At 40.7% G+C, this 18,825-nt stretch overlaps 1 protein-coding gene across 7 annotated transcripts in view; it reads left to right on the plus strand.

The window, feature by feature from the left end:
• LOC132382466 (multiple C2 and transmembrane domain-containing protein 2-like) overlaps positions 1-18,825 on the plus strand; it is a 430,775-nt gene that overhangs the window by 274,664 nt on the left and 137,286 nt on the right. The window lies entirely within an intron of this gene.

Below are 18,825 nucleotides of genomic sequence, written 5' to 3' on the forward strand. Positions count from 1 at the left end.
AGTGTTGCCGCACATTCCGGTGCCAACACAGCACGCTCATCGTGCTCAGCAGAACACACAGCACAACAAAACACAACATGCCAACTGACAGAGTTACAGCAGCAAACCAAGCTGTTTTTCATCCTCCAGCAGGCGTGTGGATCCGCAGATATTGCACTTTTGAATACTAACCCACCCCCCAGAACTTGCAGGGATTTGCAGCCTTGCTTTTCCAGCCATTGGGCCTTGACTTTTGGTCTGGATTCACAATTGACTTTTGGGCTTCAGTTTGGACTCCTGGTTGACCTTCAGGCTTCAACCTAAAGTATCGACTCAGGACTTGTCAGTGATGAACAATAAGGACCTTGGGTGAGGGTCCATAATCCAGTACTTAAGCTCTGGATTTGCCGATGGATTTATTGATGGAATTAGTGCGAGCTGCTCAAAAGTCCATTGAGAGAAGCACATTTCCCAACTTTGGTCGCTGACCCTGCTAGCCCACAAAGGCTGCTTGGATATCCTTCCAGTTTTTTTTTTGTGATCGATTCTTCAAAATGCAAGTGGATTCTGGTCACAGGCATCCAGTCATTGCTTGAAGCTTCTGCAACACGCACGCCTCTGCAGTTTCAAGGGATGTTAGAGGCTCAGGGAATAGAAATCTGCCTGGTTAGGGGGAGCTGGAGTTTCTGAACCTCACTGAAATGAGGTGGGCCGCTGGAGGCATGCAAACTTCCGTGAGGTCCTCTTGCCTCACTCTGCTAGAGGAATATGTCTTGGGACTAATAGATGTCGCCTCCTTGGGGATGGTGAACTATGTAATCTTTAGTGACTTTGCAATGAACAGCTTTTGTTTTTGCAGCACGATAGCAGGACTTTTATTTATTTGGAGATACAGCATGGTAACTGTCCTTCCAGGCCCAACGAGCCTGTACAACCCACTTACACCCATGTGACCAATTAACCCCTAATGGTACACGAGAACAGTTGCACATTTCATCATCCAAGGGTCAAAATTTACCTACATGTGATACTTGCTGTAAACCTAGCAACTTGTTGACCCAAATTGTGCCCACATTTGACCTTTATTATCAGAATTTTCAACAAGGAGTATTTTTGCAGTGATCTGATCATGAAGGAATGATAACGCATTGGATAAGTGCCAATGTGTAAACAATGATGTGATAATGCCAGCTTTTTTTTAAATATATATTTTAGGTGAAGAATAAATTTTGGCAAAGAGACTGTGAGAACCCTGGTTGTTTTGAAATGTTGATGGGGCTGATCACCAGAGAGATGGTCATACAGCATTGAAGCAGGTTCTTCAGTCCAGCTTGTCCATGCTGACAGTGTTGCCCAGTGAGTTAGTCCCAGCTGCCCACGTTTGGCCCATAGCCATCTGAGCCTCTCCTGTCCATGCACTTATCTATATGGCTTCCAAATGTTTAATGTTGCTGAGATACCCTCAGTTTAATTCCCTCTGGAGAGTATCATCTTGGGTTCTGTGCTCAAATTCCTAGTGTGTATCCGGAGTCCGCAGGCTTCGGATTCAGAGGTGAGATTTTTAAGCAGTGGTTTGAGGTGAGCCTGACTTTTGAATTTAGGAATACTACAGTCAAAATATTGTAGGGCAGTATGAGTTGGAATATTAACGCCAACAGTTTGGATATGTGTAAATGCTAGGCTCTAAGCTCAGTAGACTAGGAATTCATTGGCATGGCCCCATGCAGTCTATGGGAAACAGATGAATGGGTTGAAACTATAACCAAGGGAGTTTAGAAGAGTAAGAGATGACTTTATTTAAACACAAAACTCTGAAGGACTTACCAGATAGCTTCTAAAAGGCAGAACTAGGGAGCAAAGTTTCTGAATAAGAGGTTCATCATTTGATTTGTAGGGGAGGAAAACCATCTTCTTTCTGATGGCCATGTATCTTTGGAATTCTGTGCCACAGGGAACTGCAGAGTCGGAATATTGCCTACTGTCTGTTTCAATATTCAGACTTATGGTCTATGGGTAGTTGATGGTATTCTGTAACAGGAGGAAAATGTTGAGGCCAAGACCTGGTCAACCTTAACCTTATCAAGCAGCAGGTTAGTCTTGCCATGAGTGTCCGGATCTAACTATGGTGCTTGTTCCCATACTCTGCCACTCCAGAACAGTGTCCTTCTCTACTGGGAATGGCAGCTTTACGAGCTCCTAGCATTTTGCAAGGTCCTGCAACGTGGCGGGATCAGGACCTGCCATGGGGCTGGTGCTGTCACACTTGAGATTCAGACTTGTGATACTTTGCACGTTACATCTGTCGATGTATTTCTGCCTGCTGCCTTGTGCTAGACTGTGTAGCACATCCTCCATCACCAAGCACAATTCCACATGCTTAGCAAGTTGCAAGGCAATATTTTGACAAAATTAGGGGTGGATAGTTTTCCAGAGCTTGTTTTGGTGGTCAGCTAACCTGGATTGCAAAGTGTCATGGTTGCCTCTGCTACTGGGTGTTGTACATATTCACTGTTGTAGATGCTCAACAACCATGAACGTGTCAAACCTTAGTTAGCTTGAATAGTCATGACATGCACATGATGAGAGTTTCTAAAGTGGTTGAAGTGAATGGTGCAAAAATCTAGTTTATTTAACTTTTCCAACTTTTACGTATCAACTCTTAATCTTCTTTCTTTCCCCAAGTTCTGAGGAAGGATCCCAGACCTGGAGCATTAATTGTGTTTCTCTTCCTTCAGATATTGTCCGACTTTTCTCATGTTTCTATGAGCAGAAAATACTTTGTCTATGAATTGTCTAACAAACTTATCAGGCACTGGTGTGTGGGTTACAGCATTATTATCCTGGCTAGTATTTAACTTCCTATAATATGCCACCAAGTCAACTGTCATTAATAACGTTACTGCTGTGCTTTTGGCTCCATTTTCCCAACATTACAACTGTGAACTGGCTCCACAGTGCCAGAACAGTTATTGGAGAGTTTGTGGAGACAAATGTTGTTTAGACCCCAGGCAACGTCAGGAACCAAAAGGTAGAGCACGGTGCGACTAATGTCCTGAGCTGTGTATATTTCAAAGCAAGGAGTATCGTAGGAAAGGCAGATGAGCTCAGGGCATGGATTAACACCTGTAATTATGATATTGTAGCCACTAGTGAGACTTGGTTGCAGGAGGGGCAGGATTGGCAGCTTAGTATTCCAGGGTTCAGTTGTTTTAGATATAACAGAGTGGGAGAGATTGAAGAAGGAGGGGTGGTGTTAATAGTCAGGGAAAATGTAACAGCAGTACTCCATCAAGATAGACTGGAGAACTCGTCTGGTGAGGCATTATTGGTGAAGCTGTGGAATAAGAAATGTATGACCATGTTAATGGGGCTATATTACAGATCACCCCCCCCCCCCCGCAAACTAACTGCAAGTTTAGAGGAATAAATTTGGCATTGGAGAGGGTTCAGAGGAAGTTCACAAGGATGCAACAAGATAGGTCTGGTCCGCAGGTTTAGATTATAAATTGGAGAAAGGCCAATTTTGATGGTATCAGAAAGGGTCTGGCAAGTGTGGATAGGGACAGGCTGATGTCTGGCAAAAGTGAACTTGGTAAGTGGGAGGCCTTCTAAAGGGAAATTTTGATGGCAGAAAGCTTGTCTGTGCCTGTCAGAATAAAAGGTAAAGAAAACAGGTGTGTGGAACGTTGGTTTTCAAGACATAGTGTGGCCCTGGTTAAGAAAATAAAGGAGGTATATAGCAGGTAGGAACAAACTGGGTGCTTAAGTATAAGAAATGCAAGAGAACGCTTAAGAAAGAAATCAAGAGGGCTAAAAGAAAGCATGAGGTTGTTGTAGCAGACAGTGCAGGAGAATCTTAAGGGATTCTACAGATATTGTAAGAGCAAAAGGATTGTAAGGGACAAAATTGGTCCTCTGGAAGAGCCGAATGGAAATCCATTTGTGGAGCCAAAAGAACCATAGAACCATAGAACATTGCAGCACAGAAACAGGCCTTTTGGCCCTTCTTGGCTGTGCTGAACCATTTTTCTGCCTAGTCTCACTGACCTGCACCTGGGCCATATCCCTCCATACCCCTCTCATCCATATACCTGTCCAGGTTTTTCTTAAATATCAAAAGTGAGACCCCATTCACCACTTCATCTGGCAGCTCATTCCACAATCCCAACACTCTCTGCATGAAGAAGACCCCCCCCCAATGTTCCCTTTAAACTTTTCCCCCTTCACCCTTAACAATATCTCCATTGCTCCCAAACAATAGGAACAGCCCGATTCAACCTTACCCATAATTTTTAAAAAATCTTTATTACCCATGATATGAATGAAAGAAAAATGTCTCAAGCCTTTCTTCAGATTTCTATTTCCTCAGAATAGGTACATGGTGTTACACCCTCTCTAATTCTCATACAGAATGCGGCATTCAAGATTGAAATTACCTCATCATTCCCCATCTGTTTTTGTATTCCTTGTATTCCTTGGGATACATTTCTATTAGTTCAGTGTTACTCTTGTCAATTTTAAGTGCTTCTATTGCTGTGAACTTATCACTCAAAGTTTTCCCGCTCTTCAACAGCACTAAGGCCATTTCAAACTAATTAGTTATAATAGTTATTTTGTTAAAGCTAAAGTGTTCACATTTATACTAACAGATATTTATTTGGATTTCTAAAAAAGTTCCTTGTACTTAATTGTCTTCTTAATGGTCATCAGTGCATTCAGTTAAATCACACTGCCACATCAAATCACAATAAGAACAAAACCAGAGGGTCTACATAGCATTAACAAGCACCAGACCAGTCACACGCAACAAAGTCCTGCTTGTGAACATCTGAAGATTTCCATCTAAGTCAGGAAGAGCTAGAAGAAAGATGTGCGAAGTAGAATCAAAGAGTTACAGCATAGAAACAAGCCACCATCTATACCAATGTGCACCCTTCCTTATGCAGGTAAATCAGAATCAGGTGTATTATCACCGGCATGTATCGAGAAATTTGTTAACTTAGCAGCAGTAATTCCATGCAATACATTATATAGAAGAAAATAAATAAATAAATTACAGTATATGTACATTGAATAGATTAAAAATCACGCAAACTCAGAAATAATATACAGTCTGCCCTCTTTATACGCGAGGGATTGGTTCCGGGACCGTTTGTGGTTACCAAAATTCGCAGATACTGAAGTCCCTTATTTAACCTGTCTCAGTGCTGTGGACATTAAGACCGGGCGGTAGATATCTGAACCTGCAGTGTTTCTGTTCATGAAAATAATCACGAACACGATTGAAAATAAAGTGGAAATAATACAGTGCTCGGAAAGAGGTGAAACACCATTGGTCATTGGAAAAGCGTTAGGCTAAGTGAGAAAGGCTCTGCCCCAATGAAAGCTACAATTATTACTAAGAGGTGGGCGACACATCTTAAATATTTTTTTTTGCATCTGTATTTACTCAGGAGATGGACGCAGAGTCCATTTGCATGAGGCAATGTAGCAGCGACCCTATACACAGATTACAGTGGAGGAGGTGTTTGCTGTCCTGAGGCAAATTAGGGTGGATAAATCGCAAGGGCCTGACAAAGTACTCCCTCAGACCCTGCGGGAGGCAGAAATTTCCAGGGCCTGAGCAGAGATATTTAAATCATCTTTAGCAGCAGGTGAGGTACGAGAGGATTGGAGGATAGCCTATGTCCTTCCACTGCTCAAGTAAGGCTTTAAAAATAACCAGGAATTTATAGGCCGCTGAGCCTGATATCAGTAGTGGTAAAGATATATAAGTACTTGCATAGACAAGGATAGTCAGGATGGACAAGGATTTGTGCATGGTAGGTCACATCTAACCAATTTAGGAGCGTTTATTGAGGAAATTACCAGGAAAGTTGATGAATGCAAGGCTGTGGATGTTGCCTACATGGGCTTTTAGTACAGCAATTGACAAAGTCCCACGTGGGAGGCTGGTGAAGAAGTTTCAGTTACTTGACATTCAAGATGAGGTAGTAAATTGGATTAGATATTGGCTTTGTGGGAGAGGCCAGAGAGTGGTAGTAGATGGTTGCCTCTCTGACTGGAGGCCTGTGAATAGTGGACTTCCAGAGGGATCTGTGCTGGGTCTGTTGTTGGTGGTCGTCTTTGTCAATGATCTGGATGATTATGTGATTGATTTTGAGGAGGACACTAAGATTGGGGATGTAGTGATCGGAAAGAAAGTCTATCATGTCTTGCAGTGGGATCTGGACCAGCTGGAAAAATAGGCTGAAAAATTGCAGATGGAATTTAATACAAACAAGCATTAAAAGAGTACAGAGAAAATTTACAAGGATGTTGCTGGGTCTGGAAGATTGAATAGGTTGGGATTTTTTCCTTAGAACTTGAAAGACTGAGAGGAGATTTGATAGAGGTACAAAAAAATGAGGGGTGTAGATAGGGTAAATGCAAACAGTCTTTTTCCACTGAAGTTGGGTGGAACTACAATCAGAGGTTATGGGTTAAGGATGAAAGGTGAAAAGTTTAAGGGGAACATGAGGTGCAATTTCTTCATTCAGAGGGTTGTGAGAGTGGAATGAGCTGTCAGCTCAAGTGGTGTGTGCAAGCTTGACTTCAACATTTAAGAGAAGTTTGGATAGGTACATGGATGGTAGGGGTATGGGGAGCTATACTTCCTGTGCAGGTCGACGGGAGTAAGCAGTTTAACTGGTTCAGCACGGACTAGATGGGCCAAAGGGCCTATTTCTCAGGTGTAATTTTCTATGACTCTATATTTCATCAGCACCTGAACAATTGAGAAATGGTGATGGTGCCCCTCCTTGTCAGGTCTTCCAGTCCCAATAGATTTTGATATTAGCAATCTGTAAATAGATTATAATTTGTTACATGCTTTAAAGTTTTCTACTCTATGTTAGAGACTGTTTTTGCAACTTCAGTCAAATGGGAAGTCATTCTAGAAATGCAGGTTAATGATCATGAGCTGTTAAGTGACAGACTGCTGGAGGAACTCAGCAGGTCTGGGAACATCTATGGAGGGAAATAAACAGTTGACTGTCCTGGCCGATAACCTTTATCAGGACTAGTAATGAACCTTTCTGTGTATGTTCCAGCACCTGAAGAGTTTCCTGTGTCTAAAACTTGTGCCAGTAACTTGCTAGGAACCTGTAATGCAATTCTAAAATCAGCTCTCAGGAGATGACAGTTTTATTTAAACAAAACAACTATTTGTTTTAACAATTTTGCTGTATTAGTGGGCTATATTTAAGAAATGTAAAAAATGTTTGATTCTTAAACTATCACCCTTGTGCCAGTTTACCAGAGACTTTAGATGTAGGAACGTCCCTTTTTATTCAGTGCAACATCAAAGTGTGACATCCTACTGCTGAGTTATGGGCACCGGTTATCCACTGTGAGTTCACACCACTTATAAGACCAAAAGACATTGGAACAGAGTTAGGCGATTCAGTCCATTGAGTCTGCTCTGCCATTCCACATTGGCTGATTTATAATTCCTCTCAACTCCATTCTCTTGCCTTCTCCCCTGTGACCTTTGACACCCTTATTAATCAGGAATTTATCAAACTCTGCTTTAAATATGCCCAATGATTTGGCCTCCACAGCCATCTGTGACAATGAATTCCACAGATTTACCGCCCTTGGGCTAAAGGAATTTCTTCCTATCTCAGTTCTAAAAGGACGTCCTTCTATTCTGAGGCTATGCTGTCCGGACCTATACTCCACTACTGTAGGAAACATCCTCTCCATATCCACTTTATCTAAATCTTCCAGGTGATACATACCTCAACTAAGCCAAATTACAGCTCACTGTGTGAGATAAAGAACAGAAAAGGCTTGATGAGGTGCTTAAGATATAATCAAGAGAGGGGGATGGTTGATTTTAAAGTTATTACAGAATAAAATACAATTTAACATTAGCAATATTTTACAGAAAAGAATCACAGGTTTTTTGCTTTAAGCAAATAGTGCAGTTCCTTAAGAATGCAGGTCTTTTTTTTAGTAGAATTTGATACAAATATAAATATATAGGATTTAGGTATCCTGACCCACACTCCAGTTCAGAAGGTGATGGTACAAAGGAAATTTTATTATTAAGGTATGTATACATCACCATATATAACCCTGAGATAATGCACCTTAAACCTGTTTGCCAACCACCATAAAACTTCAGAGGAAGAAAAAGAGGCTGAATGTTTAACTCCAGGGAGCATGACATCATCTACCCCAGTGAGAAATAAATCACAATGGCACACCAAGTAGAACAGCAATAACTCGCCTTCTTATTGCATTCATAACATAGCCAGATATCACTTAGTGTGCAAAGTTGACTCCAAACTACTTAAGATATTAGGGAAAATGATCGCAAGATTAGTGAAGGAAGTTGATTTTAAGATGGGAGAAAGACAGAGAAATTTCAGGAAGGAAATCCAGAGATTGATTAAAATCTGGAATGAAGAAGATTAAAGAGAGCCAAGCTGAGCCCTCGTGATTGTAAGACTGAGGAGTTGAAATCGGTTTATTATTGACATCTGTAACACGATACATTTATGAGCTTCGGTTTGCATGCCACCCACAGAGATAATTTCAAAACATTAAATATGTTAAGATAGTAAAATAGGAAAAGTAGTAATAGAATACAGAATATGGTGTTAAAAGTGACAAGGGATAGTGCAATGCAGGTGGATAAATAAAGTATAAGGGCCACAAATAGGTAGATAATGAGAACAAGATTTCAAGTTTATCAGACAGTAGATCAGACAAGATCTGAAGGTTTTAGGATTGAGAAATTAGAATTAATTTATTAGTTTCATGTTCACTGAGATATATTGAAAAACTTTTGTTCATGTGTCATCTGGAATGATCGTTCCAAGCATTACTGTTTTGAGGAAGTGAATAGGAAAACAGAAAAAAGTTAGAGAAAATGCAGTGCATGTAACAAATAAATTGCAAAGGCTGATGGGGTAGAAAGGAGGATCATGAACTCATTTTTTTTAGCATAAAAGGTCAATTCAAGAGTCTGATAACAGAGTTGTAGCATTAATCATGCCCAAGGTTGATGCTCCACCTTAACTTCCCAAAGTTGGAACTACTAATGCACATTAGCCTGTTTAATTGTGTTCTGAATGACATCCCTCTGCCAGGAAGTGCTCCGAGCCAGTTGTGGCCTGGTCTGTTCAAGTCAGGTTGAACACCTGAGGATCAGTTGAAAAGCTCACACTCAGATTGGTGATTCTTTTGGTTTTGGTTGCAGAATCAAGGCTGAGGTTAGCCACGACCGTTTTGAATGGCAGAGCAGGCTTGAGATGGTGAATGACTTCCTCCTGTTCCTTTGCCACATTTTAAATAACCGCAGACGATCTTATATATTTAATCATGGTTTTGTTTTCGGTGGAGGTAAAACTCAATGCAAAGGTTCATGTTGAAGGTGGATTTATTTCTGTTGCTGTAAGGTCTGTTGCTCTTATAATAGATCATAAACTGCCTGTTCAGCAGACTACTGCTCTGTTGTGCACACTCACAATGTAAAAGGTACCTCTTCCCCAACAACTTCAGTCTTTCTCTTTAGCACTGTCCACCTAGTCTTCCTTGTCATCGTTAAACATTAGTGGAAATGAAATATTGCAGACAACCGACACAACTGTCAGTAGTTCACAAAAGGCAACACACTAACCTGTGCGTTAATTGAGCACAATAACATTAAATTATTGCCTCAGAAGGCTGATACCTTGAATGAACTATAGTCCCACAGTGGAACTCCCCTTGTACCTAGAATTCCACACAGTGTGGCCTTGTCTCTCAGTGACTGAGGTTTGATTGTCATTCTGTTCTGAAGCTGTCACTTTTATTAGTCGGACACACAGATCTTTTTTTTTCCTGAGATGCATGTCAGGTGGTTTTCTGTTTTCCATTGTTTGCTGGGTCCTGCGGAAAGCCAGCTCTTTTCATTGTGGTTGGATGTGGGCGTGCTTGATGTGGGTAGGATGTAATTATATTCACTGCCAGTGATAGTTACAAGAAGGCTTTAGCGATAATGTAACTGCTGGAAAACTTCGCACAAAAACACAACTTGTGCTCTGGGATTCTTTTTTTCATTTTGTGGTTTAGTGTAATGTGATTTTAATGCTGCTTTCTAGCAGGTCTCATCTGCATATTTTAATATGTGGATCCTTTAGGGCTCTTCGTACTCATCTTTTGTGAATGCAACCAAAATAATAAAAAGACGCCCTCTAAGGCATCTCCATTGTGCATCAGTGCAGTGCTCGGGTCGGTTCTCTGCTGCAAACTTGCACCACTGCCTTACAGAAAGGGTGAGCACTTTGCTCCTGCTGACCCTAGGGATTATTCACTATGATTTAGCCCAGTTGGAGGGAAAATGTCCATTATCTGTTTCAGCTTGGTTCGGTTCGGGTTAGCACAACACCATGGTAACTGCACACGACTCAGATTATTGTGCTGATAATAAAAGATGAAGCCTTGTTTGTGATGGCTTAACTGAATATATTTGCCAAGGTTATGGTATTGATTAACGAAAATATTGTGTTATCAAAACCCAGTAGTGTAGCTATATTGCCTGTTATTTTCCTCTTGTCTCACCTCTGTTCTTAACATTGCATAATGCTGTTCCTGCTTCCCGGTCTTCTGTCTCCTTCCATCCATTCTCTGCCCCTCTCGAAGTTGTTGCTTCTTCTTGATCTCTCTGCTCTCCTTCCTTAATGGTGGATGGGAGCAGACTGGGGACAGAATGAATATAAGGGCAGAAAATTAAGATAAACAACAGTGATCAAGAAATTTGGTGCCCTCTCCGAGGCATTCGGAAATGGGAAGGTAACGAATGGAGATTTTGAGCTATTGGTGAGAATGGAGGCCAGTGAGTGGAGGGTGCAGGAAAAGGTTGCGGGAACTGGGGTAGAGTCAGGCTGATTGGAATAGGATGGCAGAGGTGATACCATAAGGTGAGTATTGAGGTCAGACAGAAAGTACAAGTTACCTTATTGGAAACAAGTTGAACAATGCAAAGTACTGTAATGTGTGACAGCAACAAACTCAAGCATTCATGTAAAAGCAGCATGCTTGGAGAATGTCACTTGATGGGCGTCTACCAGGGAACTCTGTCAAAGACCAAGTAAGACTCTATTAGGAAGTGTTTGATGGAATTATTGAAGTGATACAAAACCACCCAGAAATGGTTAACATAGTAGTGATGCCTTCTTTAGTCAAACAAAAGTGAGTAGATTTAGTAACACATGTTCAAACAGTTTTTGGAAAAAAAGCAGCATTTTTTTTTCAAGCAATGCTACTGCTTCTTGGGGTATAAATAATTAAGACCTTGCTTAATGCATTGGTCCATGGCATAAAAAAAAGTTGGGAACCCTTGAATGTGGGCCATGTTGGCTGACAGTCTGACTTCAGGGTACAGACGAGGCTTCAAGTTCAAAACTGCAGAAACAGAGCACGTAGAATTTCACGTGGTTTCGAGTTTGGAGAGTGGGATGTAGAGCAGGATTCAGCAATGTACGTGAGAATAGGATAGGATGGTGAATGGTGTTGGGACGGAGAGTTGTGGGCACCACATTTTTAAGTTCCCTCAAAGTTTTCACTAAATTGTATCTTATTTATAGTATGATGGCATAATCTGACTAAATGTGATGCAGAAATAGGTGATCAGTCCCGACCAGTGGTTGAAAACCCATGTTCTACCCATCCTCAACCTGGCTTACTTTCAGATAATGTTTAAAAGAGTAACCTGCTGGAATGGCTCACTGGTGGAACGGCATCTGTTGGTGAGATGGGAGGTGGGGACAACTAGGAGGGGAAGGAATTGTTAGCGTTACTATCTGTATCAAGGCTGAAACATTCCCCCACTGATCCTGCTCGACCCACTGAGTTCTCCTAGTTCCCGATTCCAGCATCTGCAATCCTGCCTCCCTCTTTTCATCTCCTTCTTGCCTCCCATCCACCTTTCTCCCATTGTCCTCATCCACTGCCCTGTTCCCTTTGCCCACGAATGTCTCAACAGCAACTCATGACCAAAAATGTTAATTTCTCTGTTGTTCTTCTCACCTGCCTCAAAGCTTTACTTTGCTAGCTCATTTGGATCTTGACTTGTTTAGATCCTGCTTCCCTATTATGCCTGTGGTCTTTATTCCTCTGTGAATTTATTTCCAAACCCTTGCCACTTAAATGCACCCTCAGAGTTTAGTTAATCTCATCCTCTGGCTCCCACACTGTTCCCTGTCTTACCCTTACCCCCACCTATTATGCTGAATTTTAACTCCTCATACCTCTCTCCAAACCTTTAACCTCTTGACATTCTAAGTCTTATTCATATCTTGCCACTTCATTTTGACTTTCTGCAGGTCTACGTTCTCATTTACAAGGACAGCTTCATCCTCCTCTACACGTATCACACACATCCTGACACATACCTCATCCTCCTGACATCACATGCATGCCAAGTACTTCACACAGATACCTCCTGCCTTTCCATGGGCAAATGTGATTATTTATAACTATTAACTCTAAAAACCTTTTCTGATAGAAGGTACAAGAGCCTCAGGACTTGCACCCTCAGGTTCAAGAATAGTTATTACCCCTCAACCATCAGTTTCATGAACAAACTCAACCTCACTGGCCTCTTCATTGAAATGTTCCCACAACCATTGAAATCACTTTCAAGGACTTTGCATTGTTATTGCTATTTATTGCTACTTTCAAGGACTTTGCATTGTTATTGCTATTTATTGCTACTTATTGCTACTTATTGTTATTGTTATTTATTGCTACTTATTTATATTTGCATTTGCACAGTGCATTGTCTTCTGCACTGGTTGATATTCCATTGACCCTAATAGTTACTATTCTATTGATTTGTTGAGTATGCCCACAAGAAAATGAATTTCAGAGTTGTATATGGTGACATATACGTAATAAAATTTGATAATAAAATTTACTTTGAACTTTAATATTTTATTAGTTGCCAGGCAGTTACAGGAAACTTGTGTGATAAGACATTGCAATGACTAAAAAAAAATTAGATTCTTACCTACATCGATGAGGATTTGTATGCTGCAAGGTAATGACCTATTTGCAATCAAGGACTATTTAGGAATTAATAATTTATTTTCATTACTTCACATTTTATATTGCAAAAGACCAACTGCACTTCAAACCAAAATTATTAAAGATAAGAAACTCTGCAGATGCTGGAAATCCAAAGCAACATACACAAAATGCTGGAGGACCTCAGCGGGTCAGGCAACATCTATGGAAATGAAGAAAGAGTCGACAATTTGGGCCAGAATAAGAAGGGATAAAATGCTGGAATCAGAAGGTGAGGGGAAGGGAAAGAAGCTAGTTGGAAGGTGAGAGGTGAAGCCAACTGGGTGGAGGAAGGTCAAGGGCTAGAGAAGAAAGAATCTGATAGGAGAGTGGACCATAGAAAGAGAAGGAAGAGCAGACCCAGGGAGAAGTAATAGGAAGGTGAGAAGAAGTAAATGTCAGGGTGGGGAGTAGAGGAAGTGGCAGGGGTGGGGGTGGAATTTGGATATCGGAAGAAAAAAATCGATATTCATGCCATCAGGTTGGAAGATTCCCAGATGGAATGTAAGGCGTAAAGCTTTCTTTCAGCTAGTGTACAAAAAGTTAATCTAACAAAATGTTTTAGGCAAAACTTTGCTGAAATTTGGCAACATTGAGTGCGCAGACGGCAGAGACTTCACAGAAAGAATTACTAGTGGTACATGTATAATTTTAGTCATTTAATAATAGTTTACTGACACAAAGCTAAATATGGATTACAGGAAAGAGAAAATGCGTGGCTCTTAGTTGCAATCAGAGCATTCTTCTGTTTTATAACTTCATAATTTCTCGGTCGTCAGTTCATGAAACGTAAAGTGGGTTAGTTTGCCAAACCCAGCAAGCTACAAGGCCTTCTCAGAAGACTGCACTTCATCACTCTGCATTTGCATCCTTATTCTCATTGCATGTATGAGACCAGATGCTGCTGATCTCCTCGTTGCACTTGGTAGCTCGAAAAGAAGGGAATGCCTTCTCGCAGTATCGTGAGGGTGTTTGGAAATCTTGCATGGCTTTTGGTGCCCAATAGCCTGTATCGATCATTCTTCTGACGTTTATAAAATTAGGAATATCTGGGTATTTGCAACACAATGCACAGGTTGGCAGTCGTGCTGCACATTTCAGCACTTCAAAAATAGTTTCTTGGCAGTGAAGTGCTCTGGGACACCCAGATGATGCGGAAGGCTGTGGATAAATCCAAGTTCCTTCTCCCTTTAATCTGGTTCACAAAATTAGCAGTCACAAGATAGATCTGGATCATGATTCCTTTGGCCTGTTTCCAGTCTTGCTTCTTGAAAGCAGGGGATGATATAGAAACTGGGTGATGAAAATAATCATGGATGTAGCCACATCATTTAAAACCACGTAGACCAGAATCCATCTGCACCATTAAGACGAACACCAATTTCTCTGGAGTCTGCCTGTTTATGGGAAGGGTGAGGATGTGATCAGGCAGACAGAGAGGCAGCACAGTAGTGCAACGCTATCATAGCAGCATCTAACCAGCTTGACCCCCTCCACCATCCATAAGGTAGAGGTTGATAGGTGCTCGATTAGTAAAGACACGGTCAAAGGTACGGAATAATGGCAGGAGAAGGGGTTGAAGGACATGATAAATCAGCCATGAACAAATGGCAGAGCAAACATGATAGGCCAAATGGTCTAATTCTGCTTCTGTGTCTTTAAAAAGAAACACTCTGAGCTTTAAAACTCAACCGCTGACATTTGTCAGTTCAGAGCATGGAAATATATAAATTTTTTTTATTGAATTTTCAAATGGTTACAGAAGGAAAAAAGAAACTATCAACCCTTCCCCCCTCCCCTTAACCCCTCCCCCCTAACATATCCCTGTAGAAAGAGAAAACAAAAAGAAAGAAGGCCTGGATATTGGAAGATCCCCACATGCTCCATGGAATTCAAAATAGCTTTAGTATATATATTTATTTCTTTCCCCAAATAACCAATAATTTTATCTTCGGAGCACCTATATATTTAATCCTATCTTTTGAAAATAAGGGTGCCAAATTTTCAGAAATATTTCGTATTTATCTCTTAAATTATAAGTAATTTTTTCAAATGGAATGCAGCTAAAAGCTATATCTATTTTCATTTTCTTAATGTATGTTAAAATTCTTTTTCTTTTCACTGGTCCATTAAGCCCATTAGCATTAAAACTTAAAAAAAATCAGTAAATTAGTCATTATTTTTAACAGGGTTATTCCAGTCTATAGTAATATCTAACTTTTCAACTTTCGTAGTACCTTGGGGAGTCTTTCTAAAATTCTCCGTGTTGCTATGTGTCTTCCCCCCCCCTCCCCCCGATTGTCCAGGCAAAGAAAGAAAGATGAAAGAAAAATAGATTATAAAAAAAAGATAACAAAATACCCCCCTACTAATGTTGTGAATAAAGAAAAAACACAACATTACCCCCCTCCGTTGTACGGGTCATGGCAATCGCCATGATTACACACGTGAATCCCATAGCAATCAGTCCGAAGTTCCCCCAGCTCCCCTGTAACATAAAAAAGTATATATAAGAGAAGAAAAAGTAGTATCACTACTCCCGATTAATGTTTCTCAAATTTTTACCTTTCTCTCCCTGTATCATATAATTAAGAATATACTTAAATATTCTTCTGTCCTTAAACATCCATCAACTCCATTCACTGTCCCTGTCTTCATCTTTAATCTGTTTCACTTTTAAATCTTTGGCTGTAGTTAGCAAATATTTGGGAGTTCTTGTGCAAATTCCTCCGCATCCCGATAATCAGTAAAAGATCTTCTTTTTCTGTCATCCAAAAAAATTATCAGGGTTGCTGGGTGGCGCAATATAAATTTATAACCCTTTTCCCATAGAACTTCTTTTGCTGGGTTAAATTCCTTCTTTCTCTTCAAAAGATCATAACTTATATCAGGATTGAAAAGAATTGTTTTCCCTTCTATCATCAATGGCCCGTTTCTCTTTCTGGCACGTTGGGCAGCCGCCTTCAGGATCTTTTTTTTTATCTTGATATCTTAAGCATTTTATCAAGATTGATCGTGGGTTTTGATCAACTTGAGGTCTTGATCTTAAGGCTCTGTGAGCCCTTTCAATTTCAATTAACTGGGTTCCTTCTTCCATTTCCAAAATTTCCAGAATCCATTTTTGAAAAAAAAATTATTGGATCCTCTCCCTCTATACCTTCTTTAAGTCCAACAATCTTAATATTATTTTGCTGTTAAAATTTTCAAGTACATCCACTTTTTCCAACAACTGTTTTCTTTCTGATGTCCAGGCAGAAATATTAACTTCCATTTTATTCACTCTATCAATGGTGTCTCCCATTGTTTCTTCCAAGTTTTTAATTTTCTTGTCCATTTTGTCCTGTCTTTTCATAATTTTATCAAACATAATCTTCATATTTTTATTACTTTTAATGCTTTTAATTCATGCATTATCTGCACCAAAGATTTTTTTATGTCTTCAATATCACCTCCAACCTTTTCCTGTTGTTCTTCTTTGTTTGTCTCTTCATCTTCGTCTGATTTATCCAGAGAATCTGATTCCACCTCATATTCACTTTCAGTTCTGATTATAGCTGGGATTTGTAGTTTGGGTTGCTCGTGTTTGCACATCCCCCTTCCTTCACGCATGCGTAATTCCAGTTGCTCTTTTTTTTTGGAAACGGTTGATGTTACTGCAGTTTCCTGTTCTGTATCACCAGAGGTAAAATGAACTTGAGCCTGAGGCTCTTTCATGGCAGCTGGCCTTGTTTCTTTCCCAACTTGTGTTGTCTTCAAAGTAGTAGTTTTCTTGTGCTTCTGTTTAGGAGACATATCTTAAGACAATCCTGAGTAGTTTATAAGTTATTTTTAAAAAGTATTTACTAACTTTTCTTCACTTAAACATTATTTTACTGTTTTTTTACGGGAGAGCTGGATTTCCACGTCTCGATCCTACGTCATCACGTGACGTTCCCCCAGAGCATGGAAATATCAGGACCACCAGCACTTTACCTTTTATATGTAATGTTTGTTTGCTATATTCTCTGAAGCTCCTTTTTATTAGACTCTTTCAGGAGGTCTGACAGTGCTGTACTGTGAATCCACAGTTTTTTTTTGTGTGGCCTGTATAAAACTATCAAGTGGTATTGAGCATCCCTGCATCTCACTCAAAGAAATTTTTCACACAGAAACAGGCCCTTTGGCCCAGTTGGTCCAAGCTAACCAAATGCCCATCAAAGCTAGTCCTATTTTCCAACATTGAGTAGAACAAACCTGAGTTTAATTTCTAGAAAGGAGCTGGTGATGGTGTCTGACCAGTGTCACTCTAAGCATTATTTGCTCTCCTTATCTTTGTTTATTGAGCGTTAGAGCTTACAGGGAGGTCTAGCTTTCATTGGTCATCCTTCATGCAATTTAAGCTTGCTTGCTTGGCCAATTCATGGGCCTTCCTAGGAGCAATATATTGTTGAGTCTAAAAATGCTACAGCTCTTTGCAGATCAAGCAACACTTGTGAAAAGACAAGCAAAATTAAAGTTTAAGCCATTGGCTTAACTTTTCTCCAGATGAGCTCTCCATATTCTTCATATTTCTCAATTCCATAAAGGATTCAACCCACACTGATGGTCCCATCAGTGAGGAGGCTACATAGCAACCATGCCAGGACCACCAGACTCGAAAAAAGTTACTTTCCCCAAGGAGTAAGGCTGATCAATACCTCTACCCACTAAGCCACCCCTTCACATCCCCAACCACCACTACTTCATTATATCTTGTCAGTCGCCTTAAATAGAGGGGGCTTTGGACTGACGTGTTGGAATGGGAATGGGAAGTAGAATTAAAATGGGTGGCCACTGCAAGATCCCACTTTTACTGGCCAGCAGAGTGTAGGTGCTTGGCGAAGCAGTCTCCCCAGTCTATGTCGGGTCTCACTGATAATCATGAAGCCGTCTCCCAGTCTAAGTCAGGACTCACTGATGTATCACCAGTAATGGGTGCCACACATTTTAATTCTACTTCCCGTTCCGACATATCTCTCCATGGCCTCCTCTACTGCTGCAATGAGGCCATACTCAGACTGCAGAAGAGCACCTTATATTCTGTCTGGGTAGCCTCCAACCTGATGGCATGAACTTCCATTTCACACCCTTTGATGGAACTTCTGCCCTCTCCTATCAGATTCCTTCTCCATTCTTTTACCTCTTTCACCAATCAATTTCCCAGCTTTTTGCTTCACCCCTCCCCTTCTCCCGGTTTCACCTATCACCTACTACCTTGTACTACTTCCTCCCCTCCCCGTACCTTTTTACTCTGACTTCTCATCTTTTTTTCTCCTGTCTTGGTGAAGGGTCTCAGCCCGAAACGTCGACCGCTTACTCTTTTTCACAGACGCTGCCTGGCCTGCTGAGTTCTTTCAGCATTTTGTTTGTGTGTGGCATAGTTAAAGAAGCCATTGCATTGAAATATTTGAAGTGTTCTGATGGTTAGGTCTTGTTCTAGTGCAACTGGGAAATACTAACATTCGAATGTAAGAAGACCATCCTTTGAGAATTGACTTATCAAAAATTGGCAGGAGAAAGGAAAGCTGTTCATACCCAGCAATACAGACAACATGCTAGAGGAACTCAGTCGGTCAGGTAGCATTTATTGGAGGGAAATAAACAGTCAACATTTTGGACTGAGACCCTTCAGCTGGACTCAGAGGAAGATCTTGGCCCGAAATATGAACTTTTCATTTCCCTCCATGGATACTGCCTGACCTGCTGAGTTCTCAGCATTTTGTCTTTCAT

This window comes from Hypanus sabinus, chromosome 28 (genome assembly GCF_030144855.1).
Source record: "Hypanus sabinus isolate sHypSab1 chromosome 28, sHypSab1.hap1, whole genome shotgun sequence".
Taxonomy (NCBI): domain Eukaryota; kingdom Metazoa; phylum Chordata; class Chondrichthyes; order Myliobatiformes; family Dasyatidae; genus Hypanus; species Hypanus sabinus.